We start from the raw sequence: 10,180 nt of genomic DNA, 5'->3' as shown, positions 1-10,180 counted from the left end.
GCCAAGAAATCTATGGCATTTCTATACACCAATAATGAACTTACAGAAAGAGAGACTAAAAAAGCAATCCTATTTACCATCGCACCAAAAAAATTAAGATACCTAGGAATAAACTTGACTAAGGAGGTAAAAGAACTATATGCGGAAGACTACAGGACACTGAAAAAGGAGCTAGAGGAAGACATAAACAGATGGAAGAACATACCGTGTTCATGGATTGGTAGAATCAATATCACCACGATGTCCATACTACTCAAAGCAATCTATAGATTCAATGCAATCCCCATTAAAATACCAATGGCATATTTCACAGACCTAGAACAAACTTTCCAAAAATTCATCTGGAATAAAAAAAGACCCCCGAATAGCTGCAGCAATCCTGAGAAAGAAGAACAAAGTAGGTGGGATCTCAATACCAGATATCAAGCTGTTTTACAAAGCCACTGTTCTTAAAACAGCCTGGTACTGGAACAAGAACAGACATATGGATCAATGGAATAGAATAGAGAACCCAGAAATCGACCCAAACCACTATGCTCAATTAATATTCGACAAAGGATGCTGAGGTCTGTTCCTATAGGGCTGAGATCAAAATCCCTGTCAGTAGATGAAAATGCAGCTAATGCCGGCAAGCCATAGCAGATCGGCTGTCTGGAGAGGATGTGCTTTGTTAGTCCAGCATCAGACCGTGCTGGGCATTATTGGAACCCAACCTGGGAAGGGCTTTCTGGTCATTGTGATCTGGACTCGGAGAAGGTTGGGCCATCTCTAGGTGACCTTTTCATGAACATTTATGGACACTTTTAGTCGTCTTAGTAATTAGCTAATTGTAAGTAGCTGTCTTAGTAATGCCGTTAAGGAGGACTAAAATGGGCAGGTTTTCTTTGCTTTGTGTTCCAAAGCTATAGGTTGTGTTTGACAACAGACAAGGTCCAGCAGATGAGGAAGCATGGATTCATCAGACCCAAGTACATATAGGAATTTATTACATGAAAAAGGTGACATCAAATCAGAGGGGACAATATGGCTTACTGAGTGCCTAGTGCTAGAAAACACCCGACTGTCTAGAAAAAGAAATGGCATCCCAGTTTCATGTTAAATACCAAAATAAATTGCAGAAGGATAAAAATATTAAATATTAAAAGTGAATTCATTAAAATATCAATAGAAAATGGAGGAATATTAAAAAAATCTTAGAATGGCAAAGACTTTTTCGAGCATGAAGAAAACCATAAACAAACCCACAAAAACTTTGATTAATTTGCAATATTAAAAATTAAAATTTTTGCATGGAAAAATACCATAAACAAAATCAAGAGATAAAAGAGAAACTGAGGGAAATGTATTTGCATATGAAAAAGAGCTATTTAAAAATATTAAAAGGGGCTCCTACAAATAAATGCGGAAAAGCTCAATAACTCAATAGGAAGATGAGATGGTTATAGGATGAGACAGTCTAATATAATGGCAACAATCTAAAACAGAATGCAGAATGCTGTGTGTTTTAATTGGACCATTTGAAGGGGGTATTAACCCTCAAGAGAGCACACAATCTTCTTAACTCCAATCTCCCTTACCTCCCCTCCTTAATTTCAAATGCATAAAAGAAACTGCAAAACTGTCATTCTGGGAAGCATTTGAAATCTTGTTCCCTGGCATATGTCATCAGTTTGGCTCAAATAAACTCTTGTAAAAACTTTACAGTTTTGGACATATTTTATATGGACATAACTATTAAAAAAATTAAAAATAGTTTACTAGGAGTCCTAAATGTTTGTGTGTTTGAGAATTGTAGTGAAGGGAAAAAATCTCCTTGTCCCTTTTAGGGCTCTCACTCAGTCTGCAAATTAAAGGGACAATGCCAGATTAACAGGAGAAATGCGTATAATTTTTATTGAATTTTCATATGTACATGGGAGCCTTCATAAGAGCATGAAGACACGAGGAAGTGACCAGAGCAGGAAGCTTTAATAACTTACAGGCAAAAAATTCATACATTTGTGAAGAATTGACGAGACGAAGGGGTTTGGTTTGGGGTTGGTTCACCTAGGCCGCAGTGGTTCTCAACCTTCCTAATGCCGAGACCCTTTAATACAGTTCCTCATGTTGTGGTGACCCCCAATTTCATTGTTACAAATTGAACATAATTAAAGCATAGTGATTCACAAAACCAGTATGTAATTATATATGTAATTATATATGGTCTTAGTTTTCCGATGGTCTTAGGTGACCCCTGTGAAAGGGTCATTCAACCCCTAAAGGGGTCTCGACCCACAGGTTGAGAACTGCTGACCTAGGGTGAGACAGTCCTTCACTTCCTTAACTGGGAAGATAAGGGTTAGTTTAACAAGGTTTGTTCACAGACTTCTCTGGTGCTGGTTCTGGTCTGAGGACAGTCTCTCTCCAGTCAAAGGAGAATTTAATTCCTGCCTTTAGATAGAAAAGAAGTTTTTTCTGTGTTTACTGTTTCTTAATTGCCTTGAGCTTAAAATAATTTTCATGTGAAAGAAGCATATTTTGGAGTGACATTCTGGTTTCCTTCAGAATCATCTGAGAAATTAAAAAAATGTATGTTTCCTGACCTCAACTCCAGAGAGAGTCCAATACATTAGGTCTAAGGAGGGACCCAGCAATGCACATTTTTAATAATTAAGTTAATTCTAACCATCCTTGGAGAAATGTTGCCTCAGAGGGTGTATTGGGAGGGGACCGTTGGGGAGGTAAAATTGGGCAAGAGAGGAAGTGAGAAAATCCAGAGAAATTATTTGGTGAAAGAGAGAAGTCTGGGGGGCAGGGGTTAAAGGGCATTTCCTTTCTAGTATAGTATGAGGACAGTTTGATGTTGAAGGTGAGCAGGTTTCAACTACAAATGTGAGGACAAGAGATAAAGTTTAAAGCAATGCCAGGAGGGATAACTCAGGTAGCTTTATGTTGCCACCATAGACGCCACCGACAAACCTTAACTCCATGGCTTTATCAACTACAAGTTCAGCCGTAAGTCCAAAGCACTCCTCTTTCCAGTACTTGGACTCATAGATTCGAGTCCGAATGATCTTCTCCACCAGATACTGTGGGTTGGTGCCCTGAATGCTGTGGGCATCCTTCACCGTGATTGTTCGTAGTTAAGGTGGTTAACTACCCGCCTGGCACTTAGTTAAGGGGTTTTACTGTTAGTCCTGTTAATCCCTAACTCCAGGGAAAAATCCCCACCTGGGGAAAACCTTTCTCGCGGGGAGGTGGTCCTGGTTAAAACACATAGCGCTAAGAGCGGGAGCAAACATATGCCATATACGCCAGGTCCCTTGAAACATATGCTGTGCAGATGTTTCTTCCCTGCAGCGACTGTGTCAAGCAGCAAGGGTGGACCAGCTTCTGGCACAAATGCTCCAGAGAAGGACAGCTTTGCAGTTTCTTGTATACATTTGAAATTAAATAGTGAACATAAGGGAGGTTACATGAAGGTGGGAGAAGGCAAGGGGTGGGGGTTAGATTTATAGGATAGTTAACAAGACTATGCAGTTTCTTGGAGTTGATTATTTCAAAGGTGTGTTGATATAGATGCAAGGAACTGGGCTTGCTTAAGGCAAAGGTAAATTTTTTACTAAAAAAGTTATATGCCTGGGGCATGGTTATCACCATGACCTGACCATTAAGAAATTTATGGTCAAATTGTTGTGGGAATGGCACCAGGTGTCTGACCCATGGGGTCAGACCAAACCTGGGTTTAGCAACTTTGGTACTTGGGCTGTGGCCAGGAAAGAATTCAGAGGAAGACCCCAAACTGTAAGAGAACATTTATTGTGTAAATCACAGAGGTAGGAAAAAGTAATTCCTAGAAGAAATGGGCTTTGGAAACAAGTTATAGAGATAAAAGAAGGGCCCTTGGAGCTTGGGAGTGGGGAAGCTAATGGTAATGTGCCTGGTATAGGAAGGGTGTGCTTCCTGGAGTGAGAGCCCCCTGGGTCCTCCATCCTAAGGGTTTTAAGGGTGGAGACTTTAGGGGAGGTCCCAGGAAAAGATCTTAATAGAATAGTTAGAAATGTTCCAAGTGTGTCCATTCAGGGTTGTGGTCTCCACTGATTGATTGGCCGGCACCAGGGCAGGGGGTCATTATTCCATGTGGCTGGTTGTGACGTCAGCAGTGGTTGGTTTTGTTGCTTAACTGGGCCGGGCACTGAAAATACAACCGAGGCCTAGATGTTATCTCTAGGGAGGACAGGTCAGGAATATGCTAGGGGAGAAAAAGTCACGTTGGTGGCAAGATCCCACCCTACAACGATTGTCCATTGCTAGGCACCTGGGGCTGTCCATCCAGGTGACCTTCTGCACCTGGCCCATTGTCCTTGCTCTGCTCATGTCTGTCTGAACTGCCTACAGCAAGATCACTCCATGAGGTTACTTTCTGTAGAACCCCCTTTTCATCCACACATTCATTCATTTCATGAATACTTGTTAAGCACTTACCACGTGACAGATGTTGAGCAGCATGTTGGGAAGGCACAGATAAATAAAAAGAGTTGTCCCTATCCTGAAAAGGAATGGGAAAGGTGGGTATACAAAAGATATAATGTAATGAAGTACACTAAGTACTGAACAAGAGTTTAAAGTGTTCTGAAAGTAATTGTTGGGGTTGGATCATGAGAGACATTTTTGCAAATGCTGTCTCCGCTCCCATATAATTTGTTTCATTCATTCAACAATCTTTATTGCATGTCTATTATGGGCCAGGTACAAGGAACAGGACAATTTCTGCTCTTGGAGAGGTTTCAATAAGGAGAGTTAGACAGTGCAATGATCAATCAATACATGAACAAGAAAAAATAGCAGGTAGTAATAAGTGCTAGGTATAAAATAGAAATAGGAAGGGAAGGCCTCTCTGAAGAGGTCACATTGCAGCTCACATCTGAATTAAGAGCCAGCCAGCAAACATGGAGGGAGTGAAGTGGGGAGGTGGAGAAGGGGATGAGGTGGGTTTGGGTAGATGGGAGGGCATGGAGAACATTCTAGGCAGAGGACACGCTGGTTGAAGACACTCTAAGGTGGGCCTGAGCTTAGCTGGTGGAAAACAGAAAGGCTGGAGCACAGTGAGGGAGGGGAAATCAGCAATGCAGTGGAAAAGGAAATCAGCCAGATCCTAGAGGAGGGTTAAAGAGTTCTGTTTTATTCTGTGTGGTGGGAACCTACTTGAGGATTTTTAGGTGGGGAGTGGATGAGATTCGATTTACATTTCCAAATAACATTCTAGGGGCTTTTTAGAGAATGGATTGGGGTTGGAAGCAGGAAGAGCACCAGAAGCCTTTTGTAACAGCCCAAGACTAGGGACTGAGCCGTATAGATGGCAGTAGTAGCAGCATCGAGAGGCAAGAGGATCTGGGTACTTTGTGGTGGAGAAGGTAAGACCTACTGTTGGAGCAGATGTGGGCTGTGAAGTAAAGACAAGCATCAAGGCTGACTCTGATCCCAAAAGCTTTTCTAATCAACCTCCTAACTTCTTGAATGTTTGTATCCCTCTTTTTCCCCGCCCCACTCTCTCCGATCTTACTATCTCTCTCCTCTAGCCCTGTTAGAAGCTGTCAGCTAATTTTTCTGGGCCTCTAGACTGTCCTCTCTTCTTCCATCCATCATTGCTGACTAAATGGTTTTTTTCAAACAGTGATTTTTTTTCTAAGCATAGCTAATCATATCACCCCCATCCTGAAAATTATTGAGTTCCTAAATGCTTTAGACCAAAAACCAAATTCCTTAGGGATTGAGAAAGGAATTACAATGCTAGGTACTTTCCCCACACTGAACCCCCATTTAATCCCTCCTGGAATCCCATGAGGAAGTGATTATCCCTATTTAATGGGAAATAAACTGAAGCCAGGAGTGAAAAAATGTGCCCAGGTCACAGGGTCACCGAACTATTAAATGGCACATAAACCAGCGGCTTCTAAAAATGGCCATAACAGGGGATGTTGTTGGGGAGTGGGGAGCCCCCCAGGGTGACAATATCTGAATATCCTGGGGTGTAGAGGAATTTTCTTTTTTTCAATAGACTTTATTTTTAGAGCAGTTTTAGATTCACAGCAAAATTGAGTGGAAGGTACAGTGATTTCCCATACATCCCCTGTCCCTACACATGCACAGCCTCCCCATTACCTACCCCCCAGCAGACTGGTATATTTGTTATATGTGATAAACCTCCAATAACACAGTATTATCACCCAGAGTCCACAGTTTATATTAGGGTTCACTCTTGGTGTTGTACATTCTATGGGTTTGGACAGATGTATATTGACATATAGCCATCATAAAGAGTAATTTCACTGCCCTAAAAATCTTTGTGCTCTGTGTATTCCTTCTTTCCTCCCCTCTAATGCTTGGCAACTACTGATCTTCTATCTCCATAGTTTTACCTTTTATAGAATGTCATATAGTTGGAATCATAGAGTATGTGGTCTTTTCAGATTGGTTTCTTTTACTTAGTAATATACATTCAAAATTCTTTCATGTCTTTTCATGGCTTAATAGCTCATTTCTTTTTACTGTTGAATAATAATCCACTATCTAGATGTTCCATAGTTTACTCATCCATTCACCTACTGAAGGACATCTTGGTTGCTTTCAAGTTTTGGCAATGATCATTAAAATTGCTATAAACATCTATGTGCAGGTTTTTGTATGGACATAGATTTTCTTTTCTTTTTTTTCATTTATTCTTACCTGAGGATATGTTTTATTGATGTGAGAGAGAGAGAGAGAGAGAGAGAGAGAGAGAAAGGAAGGAAAAGAGAAAGAAAAAGAGAGAGAGACATTGATGTGAGAGAGAAACATCAATTGGTTGCCTCCAGTATGCACCCTGGCTGGGGGTCAAACCCACAATCTAAGTATGTGCCCTGACCAGGAATTGAACCCACAACATTTTGGTGTATGCAGTGGTCGGCAAACTTCGGCTCACGAGCCACATGCGGCTCTTTGGCCCCTTGAGTGTAGCTCTTCCACAAAATACCGACTTCTGCACATGGGCCACGAAGTTTCAATCGCACTGTATGTGCGCGCCCTCACGTGGTATTTTGTGGAAGAGCCACACTCAAGGGGCCAAAGTGCCGCATGTGGCTCGTGAGCCGCAGTTTGCCGACCACTGGTGTATGGGATGATGTTCCAACCAATTGAGCCATCTGGCCTTCGCTAGTCATAGGTTTTTAACTTTGTTAAGTCAATATCAAGGAGTGTGACTACCTGTTCATATGGTAAGAGTAGAGTAAGTTTAGTTTTGTAAGAAATTGCCAGTGTGTATTCTAAAGTGGCTCTACCATTTTGCATTCACACAACAACGAATGAGAGTTCCTGTTGCTCCACATCCTTGCCAGCACTTAATGTTGTCAGTGTCTGGATTTTTGCCATTGCAATAGGTGTGTACATGATGTACTGGGTATCTCATTGTTTTAATTTGCATTTCTCAAATAACATGTGATATGGAACATCTTTTCATGTGCTTACTTGCAATGTATACATCCTCTTTGGTGAGGGGTCTGTTCAGGTTTTTGACCTATTTATAATCAGATTGTTTGTTTTTTATTGTTGAGTTTTAAGAGGTGTTTTTTGTGTGTGGACATTTTGAATAATAGTCCTTTATCAGGTGAGTCTTTTGCAAGTATTATCTCCCAGTCTGTGCCCTGACTGGGGATCGAACCTGCAATCTTGGCCTGTCAGAATGATGCTCTAACCAACTTAGCTACCCAGCCAAGGAAGCTCGGTTTCTTTAAACTGTGTTTTCTTCTTCATAGCCAGACATGATGTAGTGGGCAAAAGGAACTGTTATAAATGACATAGAGTAACTTGGTGGTACGGTGTGGGGGGAGGGGAAGAATTCCACTATCCTCGGATGAGCTCTCAGTCTTTGGGTGATCCTGTGTCCCTAGACTGTGACTTCACAGGTGCTTCACAGTTTTCCTTCCCTTAGGTGGGACAGGATGGTTAGAACGAGCTGGGTTATGTGTTTCCTTTCCTTCACATGCAAGGCCAGAGGGGGCTGGAGTTGGGTATTGCCCTTTCCCTGGGTCAGTTGGGCTCTGATAGAACCCCAGCAGGTTAAGCTCTGGTGAAGCAGTTTCTCCTGAGGGCACGGCCTGTTAAGAAGAACACAGTGCTCTCTTGTAGTTATAAATGGTTCCTTTCCCTCTCTCCCAGCCAGAAGCGTGAAAGGGTGAGTGTGATGGAGCAAAAACCTGATATTCATATTGAAGCCACTCCAGCTCCCAGCATTCCTGCCCCCCACCAAGTGCTAGTTCCTTACCAGGATAAAGTAGTCCTGTGTAATTATTTCCACTGAGGTGGAAGGTCTGTGACAACCAAATCCACTAAGTGTTCCTAGTTTTTAGTGTTAAAAATACTGTTTAATTGGACTTTACTGTAGGAAAAAGTCTGGTCATTGGAACTGGGGATTAGGGGGGGATTAAGCCTTGTGGGGGTTCAAGTAGGCCGTCATGCTACAGGTCTCACCATCTCAAAGTTGGCTGGAAGTCACAGGCTGTGACCAGGTACCATGCAAGGCTGGCAGTCTCTTTCCTCCTGCATTCCTGGAGAACTGTGCTTTTAAGGGAAACCAGACTTCCTCAACTTTGGCATCAGCGAAAGTTTGGGCTGAAGAATTGTGCGGTGGGGCTGTCCTGTGCATTGTCCCCTGCTGACAGCATCCCTGGCCTCTTTCCTCTGGATTCCAGTAATGCCTCCTCTGTCCCACCTCGTGACAACCAGGAATATCTCCAGACATTGCCAAGTGTCCCTTCCCAGGTCAATCACACCTGGTTCAGAACCACTGCAGTAAACACTCAAGATTCAACAGCAGCTTATGGAATTTTGTTTTTAATTTTATTACTGGGAAAACTGCTAGCTGGAGCATCTTTTGTGCTATTTGTTGGTAATTTCACTTTTTTATTTTTATTTATTTCTCTCTTCCCTTTGTGGACAAAAGGGGCTACTTGCTAACCTGACAAGCTCAGGGAAGGCCTGCACGGCAGTCTTGCAAACTCAGAGACCTAAAGTAACCACAAGGATAGTCTGAAATCAAAACTTGAACTAAAAGCAGTTATGGTGGGTAGTCACATCCTAGGCTGGTATCTTCCTTGACAAGGTCAATCTTTATTACCTGAGCCTATAGTCTTTTTGCATGTACGATAACATAGACAACATATCTAGATAACATGCCATTGAAATGTCAGGGTGACTTGTAACTTCCCCTTTTTTTTCCTGGACCCTTCAGGGCACAACCAAATGCCCTGGGCACCAGGACAGATACCACAAATTCCTTCACTGTTATTGTTATCATGTTACTTGTTGCCTGTTAACTATCTGTACCCACCTAAGTAAAAGAAGTATGTGTCTATCATTTTACTTTTTATCCAATCCCAGAGGTTGCCCCCCTACCCCCGCTTTGCTTTCTCCCTCCTCCCTAATCTATCACCAATGGATTTCATGTAACCCACTTACATCTCCTCTTTTGATTGAAATGTATAAAAATAGGTGAAAAAAACCCACCATTCTCTGGAGCATTATCCCAATCTGTTGAGATTCTGCTTCCTGGCAATTGTAAGCAGTTTGGCTCAAATAAACTCACAAAAATTCTTTACAGGTTTGAATGGATTTACATGAACACTTTCTAGGTTCTTTGGTTGACCTAATAATTAAATTGATACAAGACAGCTTAACAGAAGAAAAGCAATTTTAATTTTAGACCATCATTGTTCATCCTATCCTGATGATATTTTTCCATTGGTTTTTAGAAATAGTGGAAGGGGTGGGGAGAGACAGCAAGAGAGAAACATTAAAGTAAGAGACACATCCATCAGGCCTATGCTTCTTCCACTGAGCCAAACCAGCTAGGGCTGGAAACACTGCTTTTAGAACAAACTGTAGTTCTTAAATGAAACTCCTATAACCAGACAATCGATGGATCCGTGCTGCCTGTCACTACTTGAGCCAATGAAGCAGAGACAGGGTTGAATCATATATGAGTGTTTATTCCAATACTGCCAGCAGGATGGGAGAGCAGCAGGTCATCCACAAAAATCTGCTCTGCAGTCCCCCGTAAGCCAGCTGCTTATATAGGGTAAGACAGCGATTACAGGGGGAAATAGGGATTACAGGCATGGGGAAGTAGGCTATGCAGGCAGGAATGGGACTCCATTGTTTGGGCAGC

At 42.1% G+C, this 10,180-nt stretch overlaps 1 pseudogene; it reads right to left on the bottom strand.

Annotated features, from left to right (window-relative positions):
- LOC106726436 overlaps nucleotides 1-4,438 on the bottom strand; it is a 25,511-nt pseudogene extending 21,073 nt beyond the window's left edge.
- Between the last annotated feature and the right edge of the window lie 5,742 nt (nucleotides 4,439-10,180).

This window comes from Myotis brandtii, unplaced genomic scaffold (genome assembly GCF_000412655.1).
Source record: "Myotis brandtii unplaced genomic scaffold, ASM41265v1 scaffold266, whole genome shotgun sequence".
Lineage (NCBI taxonomy): Eukaryota > Metazoa > Chordata > Mammalia > Chiroptera > Vespertilionidae > Myotis > Myotis brandtii.
Note: the sequence above shows the minus strand (reverse complement) of the source record. Positions and strands in the feature narration are given on the sequence as shown.